The sequence below is a fragment of the Cloeon dipterum genome, chromosome 3 (assembly GCF_949628265.1).
Source record: "Cloeon dipterum chromosome 3, ieCloDipt1.1, whole genome shotgun sequence".
Lineage (NCBI taxonomy): Eukaryota > Metazoa > Arthropoda > Insecta > Ephemeroptera > Baetidae > Cloeon > Cloeon dipterum.
In genome coordinates, this window is record NC_088788.1 from 19,991,418 (window position 1) to 19,996,329 (window position 4,912).

The 4,912-nt window shown below is 40.9% G+C and overlaps 1 long non-coding RNA gene across 1 annotated transcript; it reads left to right on the forward strand.

Moving 5' to 3' along the window:
* Positions 1-432: 432 nt before the first annotated feature.
* LOC135940257 (uncharacterized) lies at positions 433-1,394 on the forward strand. Its single transcript, XR_010574834.1, has 2 exons — positions 433-488; positions 537-1,394. It is a non-coding gene; the product is annotated as an uncharacterized LOC135940257 (long non-coding RNA).
* The last annotated feature ends 3,518 nt before the right edge of the window (positions 1,395-4,912 follow it).

Sequence of the window (4,912 nt, forward strand, 5' to 3'; positions counted from 1 at the left end):
TACCAACGATTAGTCAGTTTTAATTTAACCACTTAACTAATTACATTCAAATTTTTTCGGATCATTAGGGTAGCAAACACCCCAGTATGCATACTTCTCCGCATCCAAGAGAAAAAAACAAATATTAAAGTTAAAAATCAGTTCGAAAAAAATCATTCATTACATAATGTTAAGAATATTAAATATTTGTCATATTGTTAATTAGTATTTTTAACTAAAAATATTTTTGTGTTATTTGAAGTTTTTGGTTATCATTATATATTGTGTTTTGAATGGATTGTATAAAATATATAACAAATAACTTACGCAGTTACAAATTTACAACTTTTAGAAAGCTAGAAGGAACTTCATTGCCACACCATGCAAGGCAAAGTTTAGTGTGGAATATGCATAGCTGTCAAACAAAAACTCCTTTCATCGAATTGGTATGTTTTAGAGCGCTACCCTGCGATCGACAACAAAGGACACGCGCGTTCACCTGTGCGGGGGTAAAAGCACCAAGTTTGCGCAACTTGACTCGTTTCTAATTGAAGTAGGACGAAGGCTTTGCCACCCCTAGATAAGGCTTCCCATTGGCAGCCGCTTGCTTTTCATCAGCGTCAAAATTGGCGTCGACCGACCACAATAAGTGTCAAAGATGTAGGCCTACAAGTGTCAGAACCTGTTGGCTCTGAAACTCGCCCCTTTCATTCCGCTGGCATGGAGCGAGTTGCTCTCTGCGATCCGAAAACGAACGAACGAACGCCGTCTTTCCTCCGAACCTGTTGAATTGGCTGAAGGGTTGGTACCGGACCTCGGGCGGCCGGCTCCTCCGACTACGACGGCGCCACTCTTCATGTGTGGGCGATCATCTCTCGTCCGACCATCGCTCAAAACGTCAAACACCCACGTGTTTTTAATATCAATCTCGTGTGTGTCAGTGAAACGTGTGCCGAGACCTGCTGCTGAGCATATGCGGATGCACCGCCGCTGAAATTACCTTTTATTGATTTTATCCGGCGATTGCGTGTTTGGATCAGGGAATAGCAACTTTTGCTTCACGCTGGCACATTTGGGAATGTGAATGATAATCAACCGGCTTTTCCTTCGTATGTCATTGGAGATAGAAATCGACTTTTTCATTAAAATAAATAGCCTTTTGGAATGAAGTATTTTAAAGCAACACTGTTGTCCTTTCCATAGCATTAAATCTGTTAAAATTTTTGCTCCAATTGAGTTAAAACCCCTATTGTTTTAAGAAAGCAGTAAGCGAAGGGAAGATAGAGAGTGAAAAAATTTGGGTATTGAATGTTCATTACCTGGTATTATGCGCATTTTCACGTTTGGGACGTTACATATAATTATGTTTACAAAAAATAAAATAGCTCTGGAGATATTTTTTTCTTCAATTGTGATTCGGCAGTTTTCATAAATCCTTATCCATTTTTCTCATTGCAGAACAAAACAAGAAAATATTTTCATCTATCCTCAATCCATGAAAGCAATCGCCTTCAAAGACGATCCCATTAAAACCTTATCCACTAAAATGCTTTCAATTCAATGGATCTCATGCTCTTGATTGTTTGAAGCTGCATTTGATTTCTCGTGAATTTTCCACGCATCGCTACACCAAGCATTTGAAAAGCTCTAAACATGCTCTTGAATTTCACGATAAAACGTTTCACATTCTTTCCGAGGCTGGCTGCAAAATCATTCCGCACTCTGGTAATCCGGCTGTCTTTCTCAGGTGCCTTTCATATCAAACTGGGGGATCAGTTGCAAATACACACCTGTCGGCCCGACTGTGATGATCGACGCGTGGAATAAATTTCGCTCCGTTTACTGCGAGTACACTTCAGACGGTGTGTGAGTGAAATATTGTTTTCTGCCTCACGTTTCATTTCTAGCGCGCAGCATGAGCTGGAAATAGCACAAAAGTCATATCGTAGCATGTGTAAAAAATGTGACGATCGAGCTTGTGCAGCTCGTTTCCTGGCGCAGAATGTCACTGGAAACATGCATCAAACATTTTCATTTCTAGACAACCATGTTTATTATTAACCTTAAAAAACTGATGTTCAATCAAGTCTTCAGAGTGTCATAAACTAGCTGAAAAATAGTCAGATATATTTTCTTGACAGTGTACCGTGTCAGCATATTTTCCGTAGTAGAAGTTTATCTATTTTTTATGAAGGGAAATAAATTACTTATTTAACTCAAAAGATCTATTTCATTGGCAAACTGATTTAATAAACCATTTGTACATGTACCAAAATATATTAATTTTTTTGCAGATAAAATATACTGTATTGCATCTGGATATTTTATTAAGTACTGTGCATGTAGCTCGACTGGTCTACAAAAGAGGCCAAGTATAGGGAAATGGCGCCTGGACAAATTAGATTAGTCAGGTTCAACTTCGAAAACGAGTTTAGGGCGCCATTCCTCACGCAGCCACCACCCACCAGGAGCCGCGAGGCCTATTAGACTGAACAGGACGATGGCCAGGAACTTCGACGTCAACTTGGACTGGTTTTCTCAAACTTAACTTAATTCGAAGCATGGTGAGCAATCAAGCGTTTTACCAAGGTTTCGCACTCGACCTACGCTGGCCCCCAGCAGCTTGTCAGGGAGATTTATTTTGGCACTGGAACTCCCCTGGTCGGTCTTCTTCGCAGACTGAAGAGCCACCCTTCGTCCGAAAATGAATTTCTTTCTTCAAGAGTGCCGGCTGTCACTCGTTCGATGGCAGGGTCGTCCCATACTGAGATCCCTTAATGGTCGTTGTGGTGGCTGGCTTCGTGGACAACGAGCCAGCTAAAGAGGACTCCTGTCCACTAAAGCAGAGCCCCTTGGCGCGATTCTGCGGTGTCGCGAACGAAAAATCGCAGGGTGTCGTTGGCGAGCAACTGAGGCACTGTTGTTGCTCTGTTGGAATTTTGTGCTCACTCGTCGGTCAGTTGGTGATATTATTTTCTAGATTTTCCATAAAATCATAAAAGATAAATCGATTTTCTAGGTTGGTAGTTTATTCTTTTTGTTAACCTAAATTGATTGCCAACGAATGAAACTAGATATATATTAAGTTATTCTCAGGACAACGCTGCACTTAAAAACGTAGCCTTCACCACTCATTGGCAATTGGCAGCTTCAAAATCAAATTTAATCGTTGCAGTGCAGTTTCCCTGCATGGAAGCTCGTTGAAAGCAGGCCACATATTCGATCCGGTTTGTCAGTTTAGAGCTGCACACACGTGGGTCGGCGTGAATATTTCATCCGAGAGTTCACCATTGAAAATGGACTTTTTCCGCTTGATGTGATAGGCTGCATTTGCGCTGGACGTGTTCAAAATGTCAAAAGTGGCACTCGGCACTGAAGTATTGCATTTCAGGCACACTCGAGCGAGCTCCGAATGCACTGCATTTCACCGGCAGCGGACATGCTCGGCCGGTTGCCTACCTCGTTCCGCCGGCTGGAGTGCAACTGCAGCACAATTTGCACGTTAATGGCCATAAAGCCGCTCCGGCTCAATAATTATTTTCATTGCGCGCCTCGGCCCGCTGAATTATGCATGAGTCTGGCAATTTTCTGCAAATTTTCCGGCATCAAAGGTGTAATTACCCCAGCTGCATAATAAAACAATAAGCACAGCGCCAAGAGAAGCCCGCGGCAGACCGTATATAAAAGCGAAAAATGCGCGCCGCCTAATAAAGCTGAAAATAAATACGACAGAGCACCTAGTAAGTTCCAAAAAGAAAGTTTGAGACTGCAGTAAACCATATTTTTATTTGGGTCACACGGAGATTTTCATGTTTAGTCTTTAAGATGGTCATTGTTCAGCTGTATGCAGTGGGTAGATAAGAATGCTAATTTTACCTATATTAATTTGAAAAATTTCATTTAGTTTGGGGCTTTGTGCTTAAATAACTTTTAAAATAGTCATAAATTACTATTATCAAAACGATCCTAACCCTGTAGTCATAAATGTAATGCACGGTGCAATGATGTTTAAATTTAACTTCGTGTTTAACTTTTGCAGATTTAAAACTGGAAAAAATAGAAAGTTGCAAATCAAAAGAGGCCACGCTAAGTAATTCAATTTAACATGTTTAGACCGTTTGTACAAAAGATGTGCTGAATAATCGTGCTGTTTGATTCGACTCGTTGCAAAGTTCTTTTCAGACTCGTGGCGGATTTCCGTCGGGCTGCTCGCTGAATTTGCTCACGTCTCGAATTTACTTTGCTTTTCAACTCGACTGGCACAGCAACGTCTGCACGGGCAATAATAATGCAGCTGCAAGCCTCTCATCAATAATATACGTTATTTTCAGCTCGCTCTACTCTGCTGGATTAGCGCGATAGTTTGGAGCAGAGGGCGGCGTCAGCTGCTCGCGGATATTTTTCATGCATCGCAGCACGCGAAAGTTGCAGTGCACATAATCGCGGAATTCCACGATCCGCCGAGTAATAAATTAGCGCGCTCATTGACAGCACGGTAATTTATTATCGGCTTTCGAATAATTCAGTCTCTGCAGCGCAATCAATTCACTCTCCGCTCGCCCGGCAAATTTGCTCTCGCATCTGGATATTAATTTATTGTCACGTCACTTTATCCTGTGCTCAAAGCTAAATTACATCAGATTTCGAGACATATTGATTGTGACTGTGTTTATATATTGCAAGTGTTTGTTCGCAGGGTGGCGGAAGTTAGAGCAAATAGTTATTTCTGGGTTTTATTTTTCTCGTTATCTCTGTGTTTATTTCTAATGACAGCTTATGTTGTTAATGGCTATGGGAATTTATATATTTGCTTAATAATAATACTATTTGAATGCGTCGTTTAATATTGACGGAAAAATTAACCGACTGGAACCGTGATTCCTAATTTACTTTCAAGAAATATAATAGGAATATAGCAGCAAAAATAAGAATT